This window comes from Apus apus, chromosome 23, assembly GCF_020740795.1.
Source record: "Apus apus isolate bApuApu2 chromosome 23, bApuApu2.pri.cur, whole genome shotgun sequence".
In the NCBI taxonomy this organism is placed as follows: domain Eukaryota; kingdom Metazoa; phylum Chordata; class Aves; order Apodiformes; family Apodidae; genus Apus; species Apus apus.
Genome location: NC_067304.1, coordinates 28,506 through 54,694, shown reverse-complemented (window position 1 = coordinate 54,694; position 26,189 = coordinate 28,506). Strand labels below are relative to the sequence as shown.

The following is a 26,189-nucleotide window of genomic DNA, read 5'->3' as shown; positions in this document are numbered from 1 at the left end:
GGCAGGCAAGCGGAGTCTGGCTCCGCAGCAGGACAGGTCTCCGGCCAGCAGCAGGGAGGTTTCCCGTGGCAACCGTCCGAGCAGGCCGCTCACTGACCCGCAGATGTCGTCGGCTTTTATACTCCAGAGACCCCCTGTGCAGACAGCATGACTGCTGCAATGCATGCTGCTGCCTTCTCCTTAGGAACAGATTATTAATAAGGCCCAGAGCCAATTAGCATTCATGGCTCCAACTTCATGAGATTGAGATAGGGATTTCAGTGTAGGGCTCTAATACGTAGTTATGGGTCTGGTGTGATTTGACATAACAGTAAATTAAGATGGATTAATACTATTACAACAAAACACAAAATCAGATTATATTATTTTCTAATAACTTTATCATCAAAAATCACTTATAATCAATGCAGAGGTTCAATTAAAGATCTGACAAAAGATTATAAACTAGATTACATGCTCATACACACACGGATACAGAGGTGAACTTGTTAAGATGTTACGTTTTGGTGCATAATTTCACGGAGGATGTTGCAGTATAACCCGAATTACCTCCCGGAGTCAAATGATAACCACAAAAGAGAATTTGGTTCCCCCCCATATTTAAGAGAAGTTTCTGGCTCCTTACTCTTCCCAACCAGATGAGCCAACTGTCTCTTCATGAGACATGTGAGACTGCAGCTTGGTGTGGACCCTGGGAGCTCTGAAGTGCCTCCCTCTCAGGGCCAATATTTACAGGGTCTGAAGATGTCTGACTTTGGCCGGTACGTTCCATGGTGATTACAATTCAAATTAGGTCACCTTTGAAAACTTTCAGAGTAGGCCTGTGTTCTGAGCAGGAGGGGTCCCAGCTGTGTTTTGCAAACAACAGAGCTCCCGGTGCCTTCAGGGAGTGCTCAATCACCCCCAAAATCACTGTGTCTGCACTAGGACTGGAGTGTAACCAGTTGCCTCAACTCACTGCTCCAGCAGGCAAGGCCTGAAACTGCAGGACTGTCTGAGCTCAACGCACCTGCTATAGAAACAAGGGCAATGTTGGTCCCACCACCCTGGTAACTAAAGGAAGAACAAAGTTGTCTGGTGTTTATGTTGCACTGTGGCTCACAGAGGGAGGATCTGCACCACCACACCAGGCCAGCTGGTGGGATCTCAAGCAGTGGAGATTTTCAGCATTGGTCAAGACAAGGCCATAAGCACCTGATAGAGCAGGAGCTGTCTGAGAATGGGCTTGGATGAGAGACCAGAGCTTTAGTCTCCACTCCACACCCATTTCTAGAGAAACTAATACGTGCCATAGTCACTATGATACATGAAGCAGCCTAAAGAGGTAATAGGGAGCCCATGGACCAGCTCCACATCCATTGGACACCTAGAAGAGGGACTTTAAAAGAAAATGGTTTGTACAATAGAACACATTAGTATCACCAGCTTAACCCCAAACACAGGGAGAATACACAAGGAGAAAATACCCTTGAAAAGACATATTTGCAGAAGCATAATTGTAGGAAGAGCACACATACTCCAGACACTGTACCCAGGAGATGCTTTTTTATTGGACAGTTCACATCTAAAACAGTGTTGTGCAAGAGTCAGACACAACAGGATCAAACCTCTAGAGAAGCAGAGTCAACCCAGAAAAAAAACCAACTCAACAACTCGTAAAAGTATGATTCTCACAAGGAAAAAAAGCAGACTCCTGGCCCAAGATTAGCCCCAGGAAGCATGCAGAGGCGGTGAAGCAGGTTAGTGTCAGTGGAGCAGGTGCCACTGTGTCAGTTTCCATAGGGCGGCCTTGAGCTCCTGGTTCCTCATGCTGTAGATGAGGGGATTCACTGCTGGAGGCACCACTGAGTACGGAATTGCCAACATGGGGTCCAGGGACAGGGAGGAGATGGAGGGGAGCTTCAGGTGGGCAAACATGGCAGTGCTGACAAACAGGGAGATGGCGGCCAGGTGTGGGAGGCAGGTGGAAAAGGCTTTGTGCCTTCCCTGCTGAGAGGGGATCCTCAGCACAGCCCTGAAGATCTCCACGTAGGACACCACAATGAAGACAAAACAAACAGATACAGCAAGGAGACTAACTGCAAATAAGCTCAACCTCCCTGAGGTAGGCATCAGAAAAGGAAAGCTGGAGGATTTGGGGTATTTCACAGAAGAACTGTCCCAGGGTATTGCCCTGGCAGAGGGGCGGTGAAAATGTACTGGCCATGTGCAGCAGAGCATAGAGGAACCCAGTGGCCCAGGCAGCTGCTGCCATGTGGACACAAGCTCTGCTGCCCAGGAGGGGCCCGTAGTGCAGGAGTCTGCAGATGGCCACATACCGGTCATAGGACATGATGGTCAGAAGACAATACTCCCCGACAATGAAGAAGAGAAAGAAAAAGACCTGTGCAGCACATCCTGTGTAGGAGATGGCCATGGTGTCCCAGAGGGAATTTGGCCATGGCTTTGGGGAGAGTCATGGAGATGCAGCCCAGGTCGAGGAGGGAGAGGCTGAGGAGGAAGAAGTACATGGGGGTGTGGAGGTGGTGGTCAGAGGCGATGGTGGTGATGATGAGGCCGTTGCCCAGGATGACAGCCAGGTAGATGCCAGGAAGAGCCAGAAGTGCAAGAGCTGCAGCTCCCGAGTGTCAGCAAATGCCAGCAGGAGAAACTGCTGTTGGACATTTGGTCCCTCAGGTCATGGTGCACCTTCCAAGAATGAAATGGAGGAAAATTTAGAGGAGACATTTTTGAGACAAAACCCCCACAATTTTCCATAGAAATATCCAGCAGCAGTTGTGCATTTCCTTTCTCTGGTTTGTGCTGGCTGAGGGTGCTGTGAGGAGCAGGACCTCTGCCCAAGTGCTACCAAGGAGTCAGCTCTGCTCTGCTGCAGTAGGTCCTTGGAGCTGGTTTGTCACTGCTCCCGTGTTCACAAGGGGTTTCAGTTACAATCTGCCTGTTGCAGAATGGCTTGAGCAGCAGGGCCATGGGCCCCTGCTATCTCCTCGAGAGGCCTTGAGAGTGTGGCACAAACAGCAGCTGTACAAGCAATCTCTTTTTTTAGCCTAACACAAGTATAAACAATCTCTGTTAGCTTAAACTAACTCAAGGACAAGGTAGAGAAGTAGAATGATAGAAAACAAGGAAGAACCCTGGAACTCAGATGTGTGTTATTATCCAGTAAAATCACTGCAAGTAGTTGCCGTCCAGTGAAATCACTACAAGTAGTTACTATCCAATGAACTCACTATGCGTGGTTACTATCCAATGAATTCACTATGCGTGGTTACTATCCAATGAATTCACTACATGTAGGTTTGGAAAAGGGTATAAAAGTAACACTGTGTATTCAATAAATCGAAGCTTGCTTTATCAATCACATTGATTCTGGACTGCTTGCTTCCCTAGCCGCCGGCATCTGCCTTTGAAGGAAATGTTATAATAATTTTTTCTGTTTTATGTTCTCCACCATCTGGTGGCTGTTCTTCTGAAGGGTAGAAAACCCCACATTTTATTGCTTAAAATGTAAGGAGTCTTATGACAGGACAGGCAAAAAGGCTCAGCTCCCTGTGGCTCAGGGCAGAGTGCTGCCGTGTCCGTCAGTCTTGTTCCCACCTGCCCTGCGCTTTCACTTGAGCTGCCTTGGAGATGATGTCTCACACAAATTACTCCTTAAAAAGACCCCAAGCCCCTGAATTCATATGAGATCAGGAAAGCACTGTTTGAAAGGGCACATCTACAAACTCTTCTCTATCCCAGCCCAGAGGTGGAGTTGTGATGAAGAGAGCAGGACATGGCCCCTCTCAGAGAGAAGCAAATGGCTCTGAGAGCAGAGTGCTGAGCCCCAAGGAAAGGCTCAGCCCTCCCCAGGATCTTACAGCAGAGCTGGGCCATTCTGGGGGGAGCTCTCCAGCCCAGCAGGACAGCAGACAAGCTGGGGTCCTAGAGATGGAATGTCTTAAATGGAGAGTCAGGTCACTGCCCAGCAGACAGTGGTCTGTCACACCTACAGTGAAGGACGGAGAGAGAGAGCTTCCCCAGCACAGCTTCCCCAGTGCCTGTTTGGCTTTCCTTCCCACTCCCTACCTGTGTCTCTGTTGCCTGCAGCTGTTCCTGCTGGCAGATCTTTCACTGTCCCCATGTCTCCTCCCTGTCAGTGCTCACAGCACCCATTCCACCTGCTGTGTGCTTCTCTGCCCAGCAGAGACCTTCTGCTGCCTAGCACTGCCCAGAGACATCTCTGTCAAGTGCTAACGATACCTGGGGTCTCAGTGCCTTCCTCAGAGCAGAGAAAGAGCTTTCAATCTCCCACTGTCCATCCAGCCCACAATGAGGACAGACTCATTTTCTTTCAGGTAAACTATGTCTTCAAGTCCTTCCTCAAAAAGACCATCTGCAAATGTTCTGGGGTGGTCTGGAGCTGTGAGCAGCCCTGACCCATGCAGCACCAATTGACAGCAGAAAAACCCTGCCCTGCCCTGATGGGGGTCACTCCTCCCCACAGCTTCTCCCCACAGGGCCATGGGGAGCTCCTCAGGCAGGCTCAGAGCTGATCCTGGCAGACAGCAGAGTCCCTGCCCCAGTACACTGCCCCTGGAGAGCAGGGACCCTGCTCTGAAGGACAGCCCTGAGCATCCCTGCCTGCACACCCAACTTCACAGCTATTTGAAATTCCCCAAAAAGAGCCCCTTCATAAAGATCCCACAAGCTGCGACTGTGTCAGCTTCAGGAGATGCCTCCAGGCACTGCACCAGCATTGCCCTGCACCCAGAGACTCCCCATGTCATCGGCTGCACAGATTTCTCCTCCATTGAGCTCTCAGTCATCCCCCAAATCCCGACCACCTTTAAGCTCTCTCTGCCTTGCTCATCTCCCTCAGATCCCCTGGCAGTGTCCTTCTCCCTGCTGCCTGTGCAGAGGAGCTGCTCCTGGGCAGTGTTGTCTCTCTGCAGCACTGCCCACTTACCATCAGTTGCCTCCACCCCAGGAGCCCAGCCCAGCTCAGCAGTAGAGGATCAGCCCAAGGCAGCACTTGCTCTTCCCCCTCTGGGCTTCCTCCAGCTGTCCCTAGGGCTTCAGGGAAACCTGCTGTGACACAGAGTGAAGTCATCACTGATGTGTTCTCCCTCACCTTGGGAGAAATCCTTCTTTCCAACAATAATGTATTCTAAACACCTGGTCCTACTACTAAAGACTGAGGCAAAGAAGGCATTAAGGACCTCAGCCTTCTCCTCAATTCTCATCACTATGTTTCCTGTGGCATCCAGTAAAGTATGGAGATTCTCCTTCGTCCTCCTTTTGTTGCCGATATATTTGTGGAAGCACTTTTTGTTCTGACAGCTGCAGCAAGATTAATTTCAAGATGGGCTTTGGCTCTTCTGGTTTTCTCCCTTCAACCTTGTCACGAGGGACCCACAACAGCTCTCTTCTTTAGAGGCAGTGTCCCATAAAGGCATGACCGAAACTGGAACCCTTGCAAATGGCAGGAAATGTCACAGAATCCCAGAACTATCCTGATTGGAAAAGACCTTGAAGATCACAAAGTCCAACCATCACCTCAATCCACCAGCCATACCCTAAGCTACCTGTTCAGCACTTAAACCATGCCCTAAGCACCACATCTATATTTCTTTCAAACACTTCCAGGGTTGGTGACTCCACCAACTCCCTGGGCAGCCTGTTCCACTGTCCAACCACTCTTTCAGTAAATAAATTATTTCTAATATCCAGTCTAACCCTCCTCTGGCACAGCTTCAGGCCATTTCCTCTCATCCTGTCATTATTCACTTGAGAGAAGGGCCCAACACCCACCTCCCTTCAACCTCCTTTCAGGCAGTTGTAGAGAGCAATGAGGTCTCCCCTCAGCCTCCTCTTCTTAAAACTAAACAATCCCAATTCCCTCAACCTCTCTTCATAGGACTTGTTCTCCAAACCTTTCACAAGCTTGGTAGCTCCTCTGGACATGCTCCAGCAATGCTACATCCCTCTTGTAGTGAGGGGTCCAGAACCGCACAGAGCACTCGAGGTGCAGCCTCACCAGTGCTGAGCACAGGGGCACGATCACCTCTCTGCTCCTGCTGGCCACACTATTCCCCCAGGTCCCGCTCCACCACGGAGCTTTCCAACCACTCATCCCCAAGCCTGTAGGTTTGCATGGGGTTGTTGGGACCCAAGTGTGGAACCCAGCAGTTGGCCTTGTTAAACCTCATCCAATTGGCCCCGGCCCATCAATCCAGTCCGTCCAGGTCTCTCTGCAGAGCCTTCCAACCCTCAAGCAAATCAACACTTCCTCCCAGCTTAGTGTCCTCTGCAAACTTACTTAGGAAGCACTCCATCCCCTCATCTAGATCATTAGTAAAGATACTGAACAAGACTGGACCCAAAACTGAGCCCTGGGGGACACCACTGGTGACCGGCTGCCAGCTGGATCCAACCCCATTCACCACAACTCTCTGGGCTCGGCCAGTCAGCCAGTTTTCTACCCAGCAGAGAGTGCACCTGTCGATGCCATGTGCCATCAGTTTCTCTAGGAGAATGCTGTGAGAGATGGTGTCAAAGGCCTTTCCAAAGTCCAGATAGACAACATTCACAGCTCCTCCCTCATCCACCAGGCAGGTCACCTGATCATAGAAGGAGATCAGGTTAGTCAAGCAGGATCTGCCTTTCCCGAACCTGCCTGATCCCACGGCTGTCCTGCACTTGCCACGTGAGAGCACTCAAGATGAGACTCTCCATGATCTTCCCTGGTACTGAGGTCAGGCTGACAGGCCTGTAGTTCCCAGGATCCTTCTTTGGGCCCTTCTTGTAGATGTGCATCACATTGGCCAGCCTCCAGTCATCTGGGACCTCCCCTGTTATCCAGGACTGTTGGCAGATAGAGGGAGGATTGGCGAGCTGCTCTGCCAGCTCTCTCAGTACCCTCGGGTGAATCCCATCTGGCCCCATAGACTTTTGAGTGTCTAGGTGCTGCAGAAGTTCTCTGACTGCATCCTCATGGATTGTGGGGGAGGTTGTTCTGCTCTCTATCCTTATATTCCATCTCAGGACGTGCAGCTGGTCTGACTATTAAAGATGGAGGCAAAGATGACATTAAGTATCTCAGCCTCTCCTTCATCCCTGGTTGCCATGTTCCCCCCCCCTCATCCAATAAGGGATGAAGATTCTCCCTGGTTCTCTTTTTTTATTGTCCATTATGGTAGTGGCCAGATTGAGCTCCAGCTGGGCTTTTGCCTTTCTAATTTTCTCTCTGTGTGTCCTCACAAGCTTCCTGTACTTATCCTGAGTTGCCCACCCTTCCTTCCCAAGGTGGTAGACTCTCTTTTTCTCCCTGAGCCCCAGAAGAATCTCCCTGTTCAGCCAGGCTGGTTGTCTTCCCCAACAGTTTGTTTTACGACACACCGGGACAGCTGCTCCTGCACTTTGAAGACTTCCTTCTTGAAGAGCACCCAGCATTCCTGAAGCCCTTTGCTCCTCAGAACTGACTCCCAAGGGACTCTTTTAACCAGTGTGCTGAACAGGCTGAAGTCTCCCCTCTGAAAGTCCACAGCGGAGGTTTTGGAGACCCCTCTCCTTATTGCACTAGGTGTTGAGAATTTAACCATTTCGTGATCGCTAAGCCCAAGGCGGCCTCTGACCTCCACATCCCCATTCAGTCCTTCCCTGTTAGTGAACAGCAGGTCCAGTAAGGCACCTCCCCTGGTAGGCTCACTTACCAGCTATGGTAGGAAGTTGTCTTCCATACACTGGAGGAACCTCCTCTTGTGGCTGAGTTGTTTCAGCAGTAAAGTCCCCTACCAGAACTAGGGCTGGCAATTTTGAGACTTCTGCCAGCCGCCTGATAATGTTTCACCTGCTTCCTCATCCTAGTTGGATAGTCTGTAGCAGACTCCCAACAGGATATCTGCCTTATTTGCCTTCCCCCACCTCCCCCCCCCCTTTTTTTTTTTTTTTCTTTTTGTTTGTTTGTTTTTGCTTTTTGTGCAAGGGCAGCGGGTAAGGTGAGGGAGGCCTGGAGGACGTTCGTCTGTCCCCCAGAGCAGGGACCTGCTTCCACTCCCCCCATCTCCTTGCTCTTCTCCTGCTGCCAGCTTTTGACTGCGTGGTCATCATGATATAGATATATATATATATATGTATGTATATACACTGCCTGAGATATAGATAGCTGCCTGAAAACAAACTGCCTCAGCAACAGATATTCAACCAGCTAACTGTAGGTCCTAACTGCTAACTGCTTAATGATTCCTGCTGCCACAGCCCAGCTCTTCTCTCCCCTCCCAGCCGCAGCTCCTCAGCGCCCTGCCCGCGCCAGCCGCCCCGCGCCCCTGTTTGTCGCCGTGCTCTGCGTTGCTCTCGCTCCCCAGGGCCGTTTACATTTCCCGCGCAGCTTCTGTCCCCGCCTCTTCCGCGCCTGGTTGGCTGCCAAGGGCTTCCTGGTCCCGCAGGGGCTCGGGCTGTGAGTGGGGGATCCCTGAGCTCAGAACCCCGTTGCACAGCATGATCGAACCCGCTCCTTGGGCTACCTCAGGCATTGTTGCTTCTGCCGCTGCTGCCTCACCTTGTTCGGCCTGGTGAAGAGAAGGCTCAGGGGAGACCTTACTGTGTTTTTTCATTTCTTCAAGGGGCCCTACGAGAAAGATGGGGACAGGCTTTAGTAGGGCCTGCAGCATTAGGACACGTGGTGATGGATTTAAGCAAAAAGAGGGAAGATTTAGAGGGTGATGAAACAGTGGCCCAGGTTGCCCAGAGAAGTGGTAGATGTCCTGTCTGTGACAATGTTCATGGTTGGGTTGGACAGGGTTCTGAGCAAATTGTTCATGTTGAAGATGTTCCTGCTCACTGCAGGGGGGGGTGGTTGGACTAGATGATTTTTTGAAGGTCCCTTCCAACCTCAGCCAGTCTGTGATTCTATGAAAAGACCTTGGTGCAATAATCTTGTCAGAAGTCTTCATTAACTCAACTTCATAAATTTTCCTGTTTGTTTCACAGGCCATGGACATAGACCAGGAAGGTCATGGCACTTTCTCTCCCTCGATTCAAATACAGGTTTATACATTTTCCTCCCATGTCCAGGACCTGCAGTCTCCAGGTTCCCTTCCTCACCCTACTCAGGAGCTCAAACCTCCTATTTCAGGGCCACGACAGCCAAGACATACACTGACCTTCAGTTCCCTGGCCAGCTCTTCCTTGCTGCCAAGGATCAGATCCAGGTGTTCATGACCATCGCAGGCCCATTTGGCAGCTGTGTTGATAAGCTCTCCCAAGACACTCCAGAAACCCCCTTCACTGTTTTCCTCCTGCTGTGTTCCCCTTCCAGCAGAATATCAGGGTCATTAATGTCCCCAGTGAGGCCCAGGCTTCTCCTACCAGAGAAGACCTTGGTGTCCTTAGGAAAGACATGTCCACTTTCCCACCCTGGGTGTGGGTTCCTCATCTCCCACTACCATGTCACCTTTACTGGTCCCCAAGCAGTGATCATGTCCCCAACCCAGCAGCTCCCTGGTCTCCTCTCCCACAGAGAAGAGTCCCCCACTCCTTCACATCATTGGGACTTTATCCTGAGTTTCCATCCCAGCAGCACCTAGAACCACAGAGGATAAATGCTTGATTGTCTGTGTCTCCCTGTCCTGACGCTCCTGGCAGCAGAACTCTGGCATTTTTCCCTCCTGGCACTGCTGTCCTCCTTTTTTTTCTGGCTGGGGGTCAAGGTTTTGGGTGCAACTCAGACACTGGTGAGCATGTCCTGTCTTGCTGGTGTGTCCATGGAGGGAAAGCATTCAAATGGCCTGGTACCTGGGGCTGTGGGGACTGCAGGGTGTGTGGCTGGGGTGAGCTGACCCTCCCGTCAGGACACCCCATCTGTAGGATATTTGACTCCTTCCCTGCAAGGTCCTGCTGGGTCCTCCAGAAGGGCACAGCTCTCCCAAGGCACGCCTGTGTCTTCTAGGAGCCCCACGGAGAAGACAAGTCAGTGCCAAGGCCATGAGAAACCCTGCAGCAGGGCTGAATGTGGGTAGCTGCAGTGAGCGCTGTTTTGTCCCCTTTTCCGGGGGGAGCAGACCTACGATCCTGCTCAGGGACAATGAGAATGGGCTGAGTGGCTGGGAGAGCTGCACTGAGTATCTGACTCCTCTGCGCTCAGCAGTGTCCAGATTCTGCTCTGTGGTGACCATCTTCCAGCTCAAAGAGGTGCAGCGCAATGCCAGCACAGGGCAGCTGAGAGCAAGACAAATGGCCAGGCTGGCTGTCCTCACCCTGCACTAAGGGACAGTCCCTTTGCCTCTCAGCACCCCACAGGGTTTCACTTGAAATGGGGTTTCTGCCTTAAAACTCTCCTCAGGTGTGGAGGGAAACTAGAGGAGGAGAAACCACCAAAAATCCCCTCAGTCTTCTCTGCAGTTGGGTGACTTTGGAGTGTCAATGCTGGGAGTGATAATGCTGAAGGTGAAGGAGTGGATTTTAATCCGAGGTCACCCGTGTTCCACTTTTACATGCTGCTGTAGGGCCGGGCTAAGTCCTGCAGAGCTCACAGCTCCTAGGGGACCATCAGCCAGTCTAACCAGAGTGTCCCAAAAGCACCTGCAAGAGGCCTTTGTGAATAGAAAGAGGAAGTTTGTAGGTCCCTAAGACCTTCAGCAGATTTTTTTTGAGAGAAGACTGAGCTAACTTCTCCCTATCTTTTATTCTGTGGACAGAAGCCCAGAAGCAGCAGATGTCCAATGGCAGATCTATCACCCAGTTCCTCATCCTGGCATTTGCTGACAAGCAGGAGCTGCAGCGCTTGTACTTCTGGGTCTTCCTGGGCATCTACCTCACCGGCCTCCTGGGCAACGGCCTCATCATCCACTGCCATTGCCTGTGACCACCACCTCCACCCACCCCCAGGTACTTCTTCCTCCTCAGCCTCTCTCTTCTCGACACTGGGCTGCATCTCCACGACTCTCCCCAAAGCCATGGCCAATTCCCTCTGGGACACCACGGCCATCTCCTACACAGGATGTGCTGCACAGGTCTTTTTCTTTCTCTTCTTCATTGTAGGGGAGTATTGTCTTCTGACCATCATGTCCTATGACCGCTACGTGGCCATCTCAGACCCCTACACTACAGGATCCTCCTGGGCAGCAGAGCTTGTGTCCACATGGCAGCAGCTGCCTGGGCCACTGGGTTTCTTCATGCTCTGCTGCACACAGCCAGTACATTTTCACTGCCCCTCTGCCAGGGCAATGCCTTGGAACAGTTCTTCTGTGAAATACCCCCAATCCTCAAGCTGTCCTGCTAACACTCCTACCTCAGGGAAGTTTGGCTTTTTGTGTTTAGTGCCTGTTTAGCATTTGGGTGTTTTGTTTTCCTTGTGGTGTCCTGTGTGGAGATCTTCAGGGCCGTGCTGAGGATCCCCTCTGAGCAGGGACAGCACAAAGCCTTTTCCACCTGCCTCCCTCACCTGGCCATGGTCTCCCTGTTTATCAGCACTGCCATGTTTGCCCACCTGAAGCCCCCTTCCATCTCCTCCCCATCCCTGGACCTGGAGATGGCAGTTCTGTACTGGGTGGTGCCTCCAGCAGTGAACCCACTCATCTACAGCATGAGGAACCAGGAGCTCAAGGATGCCACTAGAAAGCATGATTCCATGGAGAAGTTCAAGTAATGAGAAATTTTCTACCACAAATCACTCCCACAGTCTTTGAGTCCATCTTTTTTTTTTTTTATTAATTAATTTTATTTGTAATTACTGCTGTTACTGTTGTTCTTTCTTGGTTATTATGTTCCTACAGAATTGTTTGTATTTGTATCACTGCACCTGAGTCATGGACTACCCTGTGTCACCTGGCTCCCTTTCAAAGTGTGTCCAACACTGGCTCAGAGCTGGTCTTGTTCATTGCACCGCTATAATCAAGAGGGATCTCCCCAGTGCAGGGCTTTCATGCTGGGCTCTGTCTCCAAAGAGGCCCCCAGGAACAGCACCCCTGAGTTCCTCTTCCTCCATGCATTCAGGACCAACAAGATAATGCGTTTTTTGTGAAATTTTTAGAGGTGTAGGATAGATTTAGGAGTCAGCAGTTGGTGCCAGTGACAGGTAAGTAGGTGAGTGTCATTGAGGGGTGTCCCCAGGGCTCAGTGTCCCACAGGGGACACTGAAGACAGCCATTCTCTGGTAGTACACATGGAAATTCCTGGAGAGCATGAGTCATCATGTTCCTGGCGTTGTGTTGGATAGAAGAGGTGGGCACAGGTGGGGTTCAGATCCTTGAGTGTACAGCCCTCCTTTGTGCACTCTGATGTTCATCCCCACCAATGTAGAGCAGGAATTCCCACTGAGGGACAGACTACTCCAGGTGTGGCCACACCAGGGCTCACTGGAAGGGAATGAAATCTCTAGATGTCTGTGCTGGCCATGCTCCTCCAAATACATGTCCCAGTGCAGCTGGCCCTTGTTCATGGTGAGCTTGAACCACCTGCTCATATGGTGTCCCTTCACAGTGCCCTGGTCCTTCTCCTCAGGGTCTCTGCTCAGCTGGTCAGGTTCCCTGATACATGGGGTATTCTTCCCCACCTTCCCCTAATGCAGAACTGGTCACTTCTTGTATAATGACAGAGGTTTCTGTTGGCTGAGTCCAAGAGTTTCTAAAGATCCTCCTAGATTGATGCTCCACTTGGTCAGCTCTTAATGCTTGCACAGAGAGGGCTCACTCAGGTTGTGGTGATCCATCAACACAAACTCACAGCATGAGGAGCTGCAGGAACTCGGGAGAGAAAAGGCATTACTAGTTTTGTGCTGTTCCAATCAGAATCAGCACAATAAGCACGTAAGAAACTCCTTGTGCCCCATACCAAACTGTGTGGTGAGGTTGACCATGTGGAGGGAAGGAATGCCGTCCAGGGGAGACTGGACAGACTTGAGATGTGGGCTTGTGTAAATTGCATGAAGTTCAACAAGGCTAAGTGCAAGGTCCTGCACTGGGTCAGAGCAATCCCAAGAACAAATAAAGGGTGTGTTGAAGTATCCTAGACAAGAAAAGATTGGGGGAGATGGTGGAGGAGAAGCTTACCATGAATCGGCAATGTGCACTTGCAGCCAGAAAGCCAACTCTCCTGGGTTTCTTCAAAAGTGGTGCAGCCAGTACGGTCACAGGGAGGTGAATCTCCCCTTTACTCAGCTCTCATGAGATCCCACCTGGAGAACTGTTTCCAATTCTGGAGCCCCCAACATAAGAAGGACATGGAGCTCCTGAAGAAAGTCCAGAGAAGGGTCACAAAGATGATCCAAGGGTTGGAGGACCTCTCCTACGAAGACAGGCTGGGAGAGTTGGGGTTGTTTGGCCTGGAGGGCTCTGGAGAGATATTATAGCATCTTCCAGTGCCTGAAGGGGCTTCAGAAAAGCTGAGGAGGGGCTTTTTACAAGGGCTTGCAGTGAGAGGACAAGGGGTAATGGATTAAAGTGGAAGAGGGGAGATTTAGGTGAGACATGAGGAGGAAATTCTTTAGTGTGAGGGTGGTGAGACACTCACCCAAGTTGCCATAGCAGCTGTGGCTGCTCCTTCCTGGAAGTGTTTGAAGGACAGGTCGGATGGGGCTCTGAGCACTGATCTACTGGGAGGTGTTCCTGCCCATGCAGGGGGGGTTGAAATTAGATGATCTTTAAGGTCTCTTCCAATCTCAAACCATTCCATGATGATGATGATGATATAGAGGGCACAAAGCAAAGCCAGGGACAGTGGAGAAAGAGCAGAGCTAGGGCAGTTTGTAGAGGAATGTGTGAAGTTCTCAGTGTTGGGACCATTTCTGTTTAACATCTTTATTGATGACCTTGTAAGGACATAGAGTGTATCATCCAGTGGAGTTTGCAGATGACACCACCGTTAGGCAGGGCGTGTTGATCTGCACGAGGATAGGGAGGCTCTACAGAGAAACTTGGATAGATCTGGATCATTGGGCTAAAGTTAATGGTATAGACTTCGACAAAGCAAGGGCAGGGTCCTGCATTTGCACACAACAACCCCAGCAACACTACAGGCTTGGAGAAAGTGTGGCTGGATAGCTGTCTGGCAGAAAAGGACCTGGAGGTTCTAATTGACAAGCGGTTGAATATGAGCAGCAGTGTGTCCAGGTGGCCAAGAACGCAATGGCATCCTGGCTTGTCTAGAAATAGTGTGACAGAGAAGTAGAGAGGTGATGTACCCCTGTACTCAGCACTGGTGAGGCCCATCTAGAGTACTGTGTTCAGTTTTGGCCACCTCAATTCAAGAGAGATCTCGAGGTGCTGGAGCAAGGACAGAGGAGGGCAACAAAGCTGGCAAAGGGCCTAGAGAATAAATCATATGAACGCTTGAAGGAGCTGGGAATGTTTAGTTTGAAGAAAGAAGAGGCTGAGGGGAGACCTCATCACACTACAAATACCTGAAAGGACATTGAAGAGAGGTTGGTGCTGCTCTCCTCATAGGTAATTAGTGATAGAACAAGAGGGAATGGCTTCAAGCTGCAATGTGGTAGATTTAGACTGGACATTAGGAAAAAAAAAATCACAGAAAGAGTGGTCAGACACTGGAATGGGCTTCCCAAGGAGGTGGCTGGGACACCATCCCTGGGTGTGTTTAAGGGTCTTTTGGATGTGGTGTTGGTGGATGTGGTTTAGGGCATCTTCTGTTGGACTCTGAGTATGCAGGGAAGTCAAGACCATGTGTGTCAGACCCTCCCTGCTCAGTCTTGGTCCCTGCTCCAACCCCACACTTCTCTTATCAACCCCCCCTGGGACTTTCAGCGCCTTTCTCAAACTGGGGCTTTCTCCACTGAAGTCCCAATTGACCACCAAGTCCCACCCTGCTTCCATGGCGAATGAGCTGCAGGGAGTTGTTCTCCTTTAATTTCCAAAAAAAGAAGACAAAGGAAGGCAAAGTCCAGTAAAGAATACACTGGAACAGGTTGCCCAGAGAAGTTGTGGAAGCCCCATCCCTGGAAGTGTTCAAGGCCTGTGCTATGATATGATTCTATGAACTCAGTTGTCTCAATGGAGATGCTTTGGCCACCCTGCTTGTCCACCAACTCCTGCTCAGAAAGGCTCCCTCAGCCTTGGGCACATTCCCTGTCCCACGTGGGACAATACCTACCTGGCGATCTTGAGGCAATGGCCACCTTCTCTGTGGGCAACTGTATCAACCCTGAAGGGAGATGTTAGGCAGAAGTTGCCACATATGCAGAAAATATGTTGGTGTAGTAAGTGTGCCAGGAGTCTTCATTTCCAGAACTTTGATGCTGGTCTGTAAGTAAGTTCTCATTATTGTTTCATAGGCCATGGATGTGGACCAGCAAGCTGATGACACTTTCCCTCCCTCTATGTAAATAAAGATGTATACATCTGGTCCCTTCTGACAAGTAGCACTTGAGTTTGCCCAAGTAGCCCCTGATTTGATTCCATCCACCACTGGCTGTTTTCCTCCAGAGTCCTGCCTGGAGGCACAAAGGCCTGTGAGACCTTGTTGGTGACGACAGACGCAAAGAGCAAACCACCTATCTCAGATCTCTCTATGCCAGCTGTCGCAAGCTGGTACCGGGGGCTCCCGGCTGTCAGGTGCTTTTGCGACTCCCCCTCCCCATGTGGAGGGGTTTTTGAATAAGACCGAGGGTCACATGCGGCGCTGCCTCTCTTGGAGGAACGGCCACTGAGGGACCGTATTTCAGGGGGGTGGTTAGAAAGCCCCCCCACCCCACCACGCTCAGAAATTGCCTCTGAAGCCAAGGTTTGCTCCACAAACTGATCGGTTTATTAAGGGTTAACAGAAACCGAGGGATGATGTTTAGGGACAATGCAAGTGTGAATGGCTACCAGGGATATCAATATGTATGTGGTGAGAAAGTGTCCTTTAGGGAGGCAATGCAAGAGGTCCTGAGCTTTTGAGGGAGGGGGTTAAAGACCAAGGGGAGGAGGGAAGGAAGCCCTATGTCAGTCCTCCTTAAGAGGTTGCGCTGTGTATGCGGGTATGAGGAAAGGAATGTGTGTGTGTGATGTTCCCCTCCGGCGGCTTGTCCCCAAGGGCTCTGTTCCCAGCGGCAGGGTTGGTCGGTGGCCCCTTCTCGGCAGGTCCGTGGTGTCGGAGGGGCAGCCTCTCGGCAGCGGGTGCAGCGGCCACTGGTTTCCCCTCCAGGGCAGCAACACGGGGAGGGGGCTCCGGCCCCGACCCCAGGGCTCGGGACCCCGGCACGCTCGGCGCTGAGGCTCAGGCTGGACCCGGGGCAGGCAGGCAGGCAGGGTCCCCAGCACCAGTGTCCGCAGCAGGGGGGTGTCCAGGCAGAAAGGTCCGAACGGGCCCTCAGGGACGGAGGGAAGGGCCCACTGCTGCCCTAACCCCTTTGATACCCCTGACCCACTTGTCAGTCCAGTGTCACTGTCCAGAGCCAACGAGCGTCCATGAGCCCCACTTTAAGGCAGTGACTGCAGGGGCACAGGGTGGCTTGTCGCCCATCCCTTTCTGTCCCTGGCCACAGCTGTTTGTTTTGGGTTCAGTTGTCCTTGTGAAGCAAGTCCCTGTTTTAGTTCGTTAGATGGGATAATCAGGAGAGGCCCTTCGCTGGCTTTAAAAGGCATTTTGTTTAGACTGAAGTGGGGGAAGAAAGTTTCCACCACCAGCTCTTTAGCAGTGATACCATCATGTCTGTGCTTCTTCGGTAACCCTCCTCGAAGCTAGTAAAGGCTATTATGGTTGCCCTTGAATTTACTTTCCAGTTTCAACAGAATTATGATACAAACCATTTCTGTGCTTGGAGGCTGCTATCCTGGAAGACCAAAAGTATCTGTCCATCATATTTGAAAAATCTTGGCAGTGTGAAGAAATCCCCAGTGACTGGACAAAGGGAAACAAGCCCTGTTTTCAAGAAGGGGAAAAAGGAAGACTTGGGGAACTACAGGCCAGTCAGTCTCACTTCTGTGCCAAACAGATCCTACTGAAGGCTCTACTAAGGCACTTGGAAAGCAAAGGGGTGATTGATGACAGCCAACATGGCTTCACCAAGGGCAAATCCTGCTTGACAAACTTGGTAGCCTTCTACAATGGGGTCATAAGCAACATTTCCTGGGGTGGGACAAGAAAGACAGAGATCATCTGATAAAACTTTCCAGCTGGCTTTACTTCTCACCAGGAACCTCAGTGATTTTTCACCTTTCAAGGCAAGATCCTTGGTGCATGGAAGCAAAGATCCATTCATGTAGGAAGGGACCTCAGGAGGTCTCTAGGCCATCTCTTGCTCAGAGCAAGTTCAGCTGTGGGATCAGAGAAAGTTCCTCATGGCTATATTCACTGGGGCTTGAAAAGTTCCAAAGGTGAAGATGGCTCAAGCCCTCTGGGAGATCCTCTCCAGTGGTTGACTGTCTTCATGGGAAGAAAGTTTTTCCTCCCCATTTCAGCTGATGCCCACTGGTCCATATCCTCCCATCATGCATGGCAGGGTAGAGCCTGGCTGCCTTTGGATGACAGAAGCTCTGGGAAGGCTATTATCAGGGCTCCCCAAAGCCTTGTCCTCTCCTGGCTTGGCACCTTTGCAGCAAGGAAGCTCAGTGGCATCCTGGGCTGCATTAGGAAGAGCACTGTCAGAGGGATGGGGAAGGTTATCCTCTTCTACTAGCCCTGCTACAACTTGTCTTGTTCTTTTCCTCAGGCTTGTGCACCCCAACACCCTTCACTTGCACTTCAGCAAAGCTGCCCTCCCCATCTTCCTTGTCTTCTTGTGAGGAACAAGTCAGGAGGAGCATCCCCCAATGGGTCAGGGATCACCTTCCACCTTGCTTTCAACCAGAGCCTTGTAGCAGAGGCTCATGGCCTTGAAAATCAGAGTTATTACCAGGACTAAAAACCTGTCCCCCTTCCTCCAGCTGTCTACAGCAGACCTTGTCCTCCTTCTGTCCTCCATCAGGTGGTTTGGTGATCCACTCTATATCATGGAGTGAGTGATCCACATAAACCGTAAACCTGAGTGGACCCAGGCCAGGGCCGTGCTGGGCTGGGCTGTGCCCCGTGGACCAGCTTGGCCTTCAGGCTGTGTTGAGTGCTGAGTGGATCCCTGGGTGGCAAGTGAAACTTGACTGTGTAAGAGAAGAGTGCAGGAAGCTCCATGCTGCTACTGGCCATGAGGCAATCTGCATGTCCTTACCTGTCTTCAAAACTGCAGCAACAAATTCCTATGTGAACATCACCTTTTTGTGGCAGCAGGAAAGACAACTGGAGTTGTTTTTTTCTTCGTAAGAAAAATTGAAAGGCTCAGAAGAGTAAAGTGGGAAAACATTTCAATGGTGAGATCTGCACAGCTTGGTGCTCATGATTCAAGGCACCTCCTGGTGCCAACCTTCATCCAGGTCTGCTGTGCCCCTTTCAGGAAATTCTGGCAGGTGTGACCCTCACAGTCACCTTCCAGCTGATGGACCTACAGATGGCCATGCGTTCCTGAGGCACAGCTGACATCATCATAGCACTTCACCCATCTCCTTCTGGTGCCTTGAAAGCTGGTCATCTCACATTCCTCTTCCTGTGCCTTGTGACTCCTCTGCAGCCACATGATCTGGCCTTGCCCCAGCCTGTGTGGGGAGGTAGAATGAGGAGGTTAGAGTGTGGGTACGAGGGCTTTGAGATTTAGATGTTAAGTGTTGGGTTTTGGGTTCAGAGCTTGCCTTTGGGGAAGGAACTTGAAACAAAGAAAGTTCACTCAACAGTCCCAAGTTGCTGTTCATGTCGGTATCTTTATTCACGGCGCCGGACGAAGGGCATAGGTCCTCCAAAAATGTGGCACCCTTACAGGGTGAAGGTGAGAGATACATATACAGATGATACTTAATTATGTGTAACTATTTTACGAAAAAGTTTGCATATTCATTAGTTTCCCAAGAAATCATTTACATAAGTGTCCACCCATTATCGCATGAGTTTTAAGTCCATTAGGGTCTCCTCAGGGTTGTTTACTTCATCCTTGAGTCTTCCTCACAGGAACCTTTGGCCGAGTTCTGTCTCTTCTGTTTATTTCTGCTTACTCCACAGTAGAATTGGTTCCAGAAGGCATTCTTAGTTGCACTTAGTTGCAGTTCAATGGCTTCTTTCTTCTTCAAGGACCCTTGTATTTCTTCCCTAAAACTATAGATAAGCTCACACAAAAGGCTTTTACAAGTCAGTAGCAGTAGGCCCAGATGAGAGATTTACACCCTACAAACAGTTAACTATTTGAAGTCAGAGTTTGGTTAATGCTCTGTTCTAGGATTAGGCAGTTTTAGAGAGAGGTTTGCTGTCTGCTCAGAGTGCCTAGCTGATGGAGCTATTGAACAACCCTGGTCTAGGGGAAGGTGTCTGCAGCCATGGCAGGGGTTAGAGTTTTATCTGGGACTTGGGGCGAGAGCTCCCATAGCACAGAGCTGATTGGGGTAAGTAGTTAAGGAAGGAAAAGTTCATAGCTTTGGGTCGGGGCTGTCTGTGGCAGGTGGATTCTGCAGAGAGATGTTTAATGGTCAAGGATCACCTCTTCATGATCCAGTGCACCCTTCAGGAAGTCACATCAAGGACACAGGAGGCTGGGATGGGTGAGAAAGGAGCTTCTGACTAAGGTGAAGCATGAAGAGGAAGCACAGAGCAGGAGGAAGCTGGCTGCCTTCCACCCTCAAGGGTTCTGTGATTATAGGCTGGAGAGAGACATTAGTGTGTGTGTGTTCATCTGTGCACGGAAGATCTGGAAGGATGTTGGAATTCCAGTGCCAGCTCCTACATAAATGGAGGGACTAAGACCATCTCCAGGAGGTCATCCGACTGTCTGCACAGGTTGTACATCTCGACACTCGACCAGCCTGGCGTGCAAACAGCCCAACCCTCATTTCCCTTTCTCCATGGACTGAGGTTTGCTTTGGCCTAGAGATCTCCCAAGGTCCCCTCCAGGATGAGTGACTGTGCATTTCCTTCTAGAATGGGTATTCCCATGCTAATGATAGGTGGAGCACTCAGGTTCCCCAGGACCAGAGAAATGAGCACACATTAACTTGGGTTGACTCCGCTGTGGCTTTTTTGTCCCACTCAAGTTATGGCTCAAGGCTGCCAGGCAGGATCCCCAACCTGGTCTCATCACAACTGAGCTGACCTTTTGGTTTTCTTTTTTCCTCAAGGCTCTTCTCTTTGATCATCCTCACCCATTCCTCTACAAACAGCCCAGCACTGCTCTCAAAGCACTGGCCTTGGCTTTGCTTGATGCCCTCTATATGGGGCACAAAGATGTTTCTAGTGTGCTTGTTGTGATGATTCCAACGTGGGACAGTTCAAATCTAGTAACATCTTTTACTTCCAGAGTGTTCTGCAATCTCCTCATGCTGTTACCTTGTGTTGATGGCTCACCACGACCAGAATGAGCCATCTGCATGGCAGCATTAAGGACTGACAAAGTGGAGCTTAAATCCAGGAGGATTCTGAAGTTCTGGGATTCAGCAAAGATAAACCTCCAAAGTTTTACCTCCAAAGAAGAAGCAAAAGTTCTGCATCAGTGGTGGGGATGAAGAGTAACCCCATGTCTCAGGGAACCTGACCAGATGAGCAATGGCCCTCAGGAGCATGGCACTCTAAAGGACAACTTATGAGCCAGTGGTTCAAGCTCACCATAAACAAGGCCAGCTGCACAAGGGATGTATTCAGAGGAACATGGCCACCCCAGACTGCAGTTCCCTTGGTGGAAATTCCTACTCTAGTCCAGTGGAGAGGAAGCACAGAGTGCCCAGAGGAGGCCTGCACATGTCCTGGGCTTAAGGCCCCAAACCACATCTTTGCCCACCTCTTCCATCCAACACAACCCCAGGAACATGCTGACCCTGCAGAACCACTGTGCTCTCCAGAAATCCATATGATGGGTGTCTTCTGTGTTCCCCTCTGGGAAAACCCTGGGTGCAGCATTCAGTGATACTCACCATCTCACCTGTCACCAGCCACCAACTGGTGACTGTTAAATCCACTCCTATATCTCTAAAAAGTTAGAAAGAAGATCGAAATTTTCTGATCTTGAATGTGGGGAGGAAGAGGAATTCCAGTGGTGCAGTTTCTGAAACCACTTTGGAGAAAGAGCCCAGCATGAAAGCTCTGGAGCAGGGAGATCCCATTTTATTACAGCGATGCCAGTATTGGACACGCTTTTATAAAGGAACCAGGTGACAAAAGGTACAACTCTCAGATGTAGTGACGCAAAAGTAAACACTTGTGGAGGAACATAACTGGGGCAACAGCAATAATTATAAATATAAGGATTACAAATATATATTTTTTAAAAAAAAGATAGCAAAAGGGTGGATGTGTGCGAGTCATTTCTGGAAAGAGGGGGTAAATTTCTCACTCTTGAAAAATGTCCATAGAATCAGTTTCCTAACAGCATCCTTGATCTCATGTTCACTGCTGGAGGCACCACCCAGTACAGAACTGCCATCTCCAGGTCCAGGGATGGGGAGGAAATGGAGGGGGGCTTCAGGTAGGCAAACATGGCAGTGCTGATAAACAGGGAGACCATGGCCAGGTGAGGGAGGCAGGTGGAAAAGGCTTTGTGCTGTCCCTGCTGAGAGGGGATCCTCAGCATGGCTCTGAAGATCTCCACACAGGACACCACAAGGAAAACAAAACACCCAAATGCTAAACAGGCACTAAACACAAAAAGCCAAACTTCCCTGAGGCAGGAGTGTGAGCAGGACAGCTTGAGGATTTGGGGTATTTCACAGAAGAACTAGCGCAGAGCATTGCCCTGGCAGAGGGGCAGTGAAAATGTACTGGCTGTGTGCAGCAGAGCATGGAGAAACCCAGAGGCCCAGGCAGCTGCTGCCATGTGGACACAAGCTCTGCTGCCCAGGAGGGGTCCGTAGTGCAGGGGTCTGCAGATGGCCACGTAGCGGTCATAGGACATGATGGTCAGAAGACAATACTCCCCTACAATGAAGAAGAGAAAGAAAAAGACCTGTGCAGCACATCCTGTGTAGGAGATGGCCGTGGTGTCCCAGAGGGAATGGGCCATGGCTTTGGGGAGAGTCGTGGAGATGCAGCCCAGGTCGAGAAGGGAGAGGTTGAGGAGGAAGAAGTACATGGGGGTGTGGAGGTGGTGGTCAGAGGCGATGGTGGTGATGATGAGGCCATTGCCCAGGAGGGCAGTAAGGCAGATGTCCAGGAAGATCCAGGAGTGCAAGAGCTGCAGCTCCTGCTTGTCTGCAAATGCCAGGAGGAGGAATTGGGTGATAGAGCTGCTGTTGGACATTTCCTTCCTATGGGTTGGGAAGGAAAAGGCAGTACCGCGTGAGGCCAGACATCTCTGAGCAAAACATATTGCATGTCTCACAGCAACCCCACATTCAGATTTTCTCTTTTCAGGGCCACCTCTTTGCAAACTCCCTCACTTCAGTTTCAGGTTTTGTAAGCTGAGGGTACCATTGGCAGCAGAGAATCTGTGATGGGCTTTTGGGGAGTCCTTGCTGTTCTGTGAAAGGAATCTAAGAACACAACATGATCTCATACTAAATGTACCCGTGAGAGAGAGTCAAGAGCTTCTTGGCATTGTTCCCAATTTGCCCAGATGCAGAACTGAGCCGAGAGGGTTTTGGTTTGCTTCTTTTGTTCTAGTTTCTGCTGCCATTTTGGGAGTGGTTTGGGGTGGTTTCAATCCCTGACATTTCTACTGTATCCCAAGAGAAACCTTGTGGGTGGTGAGGGGCAAAGGGCCTGTCCCTTAGTGCAGAGAGAGGAGAGCTGTTCTGCCCATCGTCCTGGTCTCAGCTGCCCTGTGCCGGCAGCTTGGAGCTGGGGGGACGATCACAAGTTTCCCTAGAGAGAAACACGGACTCTGCTGAGAACAGAGGAACCCAGGCTGAAAGAACAGATTACAAGAGTCCTCACTTTTTCTTAGGGCACCTGAGCAGGATCTCATCTGTCCTCCCCTAGACTGGGACACAGAGGGATCACTGCAGCTGCCCACATAGGACTGTACAGCAGCATTACCAAGGCCTTGGAACCCAGGTTGTCTTCTCCACAGGGATCCTTGATAGCAAAGAGATACTCTGGCAAAGCTGTGCCTTTCTGGAGGGCACCCTGCAGCCCAGCAGAAACCCAGGGAAATGGCGCTGAATGTCCTGAATTTCCCACAGGAGACTTGGGCACTTTGCTGCCACAATGACATCTGCAGAGCAGGACCCAAGAGAGTCAACATCTGGACAGGAGCTGAACTTGTCCCTCCAACCCCCTATCCCAGGCACTGACTAGGCAATCCAGGGGGGATACAAGGGCAGTGCAGGCAGGGGGGGAAGCAGTGAGTGACATGGCAAAATGCTCCTGCCAAGGGAGGAGGGGACAGGCAAATCCAGCTGGAGAACAGGGGCTGGTGCTTGCTTTCTGGCCCCTGGCTGCTGCAGAGGTAATGCCTGCCAGACACACCCTGGGTTTGAGGGCAGAGGCTCTGCTTGGGCTGGGGAAGAACAGGGAAGAGCTTGCTACAGGGAAGGTGTCTGCACTGCAGGGACAGCAGGGAGGTGCCAATCACCTCCCCGGTGTTTCTGGCAGCAGCTCCCACTCCCTCCCTGCCTGTGTCTCTGCTGCTGGAGATGTTCCTGCCAGAAGCCATTATCCTATTCCCAGCTCAGCTCGCTGCCCATGCTTGCATCCCACCACTGTGTGCTTCAGCATCTGCCTGCAAACCCCCCAGCCAGGGGAAGGACCTCAGCCAGGGGCAGGACCCCTGCCAGGGGCATCTCTGTGTGTGCAGGGGCTAAATTCCAAATCACAGAAACCTGAGGTGGCTGTTGGTGACCTAATGTGCTTCTTGAAAAGTCCCTGTAGAAATGTCATGAGCTAGGGGTGAAGCTGTGACCAGCCCTGACCTATGCAGCACTCTGCTAACAGCAGAAGGCCCCTGCCCCTGCTGGAGGGTCACTCCTTCTGTCCAACCCACAGCTTCTCCCTACAGTGCCGAGGGAAAGCTCCACATGCAGGCTGAGAGCTGACCCTGGCAGGCAGCAGTCCCTGCCTCAGCACACTCCCCCTGGGCTGCAGGACCCTGCTGTTTCATCTCTCCCTCCCACTCCATTGCTGCCTTTATTCTCCCTCTGCCTCCCAACTCCTGTCCCCTGGTGCCTGCAGGCAGTGCCCTCCACCCTACTGCCTGTGCAGAGGAGCTGCTCCTGGGCAGAGCCGTCTCTCTGCAGAGCTGCCCACTTGCCATCAGCTCCCTCCATCCCAGAAGCCCAGCCAGCTCAGCAGCAGAGGACCAGCCCAAGGCACCATCTCCCCCCTCTGGGCTTCCTCCAGCTGTTTCTGGGGCTGCAGGGGAACTTTCTGGGAAAACAGGGTGAAGTGATCACTGATTTGTTCTCCCTCAGCTGGCAACAGACACCTCTTTTCCTCCACTGTCATTTCTCCTATCAGGAAAAGATTTAGCTCCAAGAATCACTGTACCATCTCTAGACAGGAAACAGGGACATGGAATGATGTCAGGTACCCTTGCTGAGGGACAGGATACAGCCCTCATTCCATGTCTGTGGTCTATCGGCTGCACCACGCACACAATACAAAACCCAAGGAGCTGGGATCCCTCTGACCTCAGGTTCAGGTGGGCATACAGTGGAGCAATGGGCATACTAGTGGAGCAAATGCTAGAGACAGGGCACCATCTGGGGGAAATTTCTTGGAGGCTGTTGGGGAGTCACTTTGTGGCAGAGTGAAATGACATCAAATGTCCACTTTGATGTCTACAAAATGTGTCTGTGCTTGTTACGTTGTGGGCAGCCTATGCAGGGATTCATCTGAGGACATGGAGTCATGTCCCACAGGGAGGGCAAAGTCTCCCTGTTTCTGCTCCGTCAGCTGGGCTGACAAGATCTCCACTGACGGCAGTGATGGTGGAACCATGAACAACCCCAGATGTCCTAATAAAATTCAGGCCAGTAACTCGAATTCCAGACACAGGCCTGTAGAGTTACATGAGTTGCCAAGGCTCTCACAAAACACCTACCTGCATTTGGCCAGGACAGAGATGGTCCTTACCTGGAAAGCCATCCCCACCCAAGTGAGTGTGGAACAGACACTGCAGGCAGCACCACAGACAGGTTTGAGGACTTTGTGCAAGGAACTCATGGCACCTCTGCAGCGTGGCAAGGTCTGTCCCTTCTCAACCCAGTAGGTGTAGGGCAGTCTATGAAGAGGCAGCACTTCACAGTGGGGTCTCAGTCATGGGCCAACACTTTCCAACCTCTGTTTTTCCTCCCCACCAACCTTTGCTGAGCCTGTGGAAAAAACAGTTAAGGAACAGACCATCAGTTTTCACAGTGGGCCTGTCAGCAGCACCTTGTCATTCCAGGAGATCAGCTTCATCTCTGCCAAAAGGCCCTCAGGGCAGCAGAGCCACCACTGACAAGAAATCCATTTCCTACCAGGGTGCTCTTCCCAGCCCTGTTTTTCTCTGCCTTGAGAACAGCAGGGTTTTGCCTCACGCTTTTGGCATCACCAGTTCCAGCATCATGTTTCCACCTGCAGTCCACTCTGGCATGTCTCTGCTCTGAGGCCAAGCCTTTGTACCCTGAGGGTCTTGGTCCCTTGGTGCCAAGTTGTCCTACTAGATAAGTCAGAGCTTGTCCCTGGTGGCTGCACTTGAGCTGCCTAAAGCCCAAATGTGCACTGTAGCCCTGAGGCAGGGGCACAGCCAGACCAAGCTGGAGCCTATGTTTCATAGAATCATGGGAATATGCCTGAGTTGGATGGGGACCCATCAGGATCACTGAGTCCCACTCCTGTGCCTATGTAGGACACCCGAAGAATCACACCATGAGCCTGAGAGCATCATTCAAATGCAGCTTGAACTCAGGCAGTCTTGGTGCTGGGACCACTTCCCTGGGGAGCTTGTTCAAGTGTTTGACTGCCCTCTGGGCTGTAATGGTTTTGGAGACACCAACACGGTTGTAGGACACCTAGAGAGAGAGAGAGGAGAGAGTCCTTAGGACCCTGAAGACTGGAAGGGTCAGAATTTCCCGCCCACTCCCTGTCACAATCTATGAAAGCCAGGAGAGCTGGAAGCTGGGCCCTTCTCCCTTCCTGCTCCTTTCTCCCTTCCGGGGCTGCTGCTGGTTCCTTCAGCTTCCCAGGTGCTCGCTCCCAGAATCCAACTGCATCAGGTGCGTGAGGAGCCGTGGACCTCTCCCCTGGAGCCCCCTGCGTGTCCCATATCCCTGCCATCATCAAGATCGGTTTTG

The 26,189-nt window shown here is 51.2% G+C and overlaps 3 pseudogenes; 1 reads left to right on the top strand and 2 right to left on the bottom strand.

Annotated features, from left to right (window-relative positions):
- Window positions 1-1,746: 1,746 nt before the first annotated feature.
- On the bottom strand, window positions 1,747-8,480 carry LOC127393825 (olfactory receptor 14J1-like; annotated as a pseudogene).
- Window positions 8,481-10,693: 2,213 nt separating this feature from the next.
- On the top strand, window positions 10,694-11,626 carry LOC127393824 (olfactory receptor 14J1-like; annotated as a pseudogene).
- Window positions 11,627-13,987: 2,361 nt separating this feature from the next.
- LOC127393640 (olfactory receptor 14A16-like) lies at window positions 13,988-22,219 on the bottom strand (annotated as a pseudogene).
- Window positions 22,220-26,189: the final 3,970 nt, after the last annotated feature.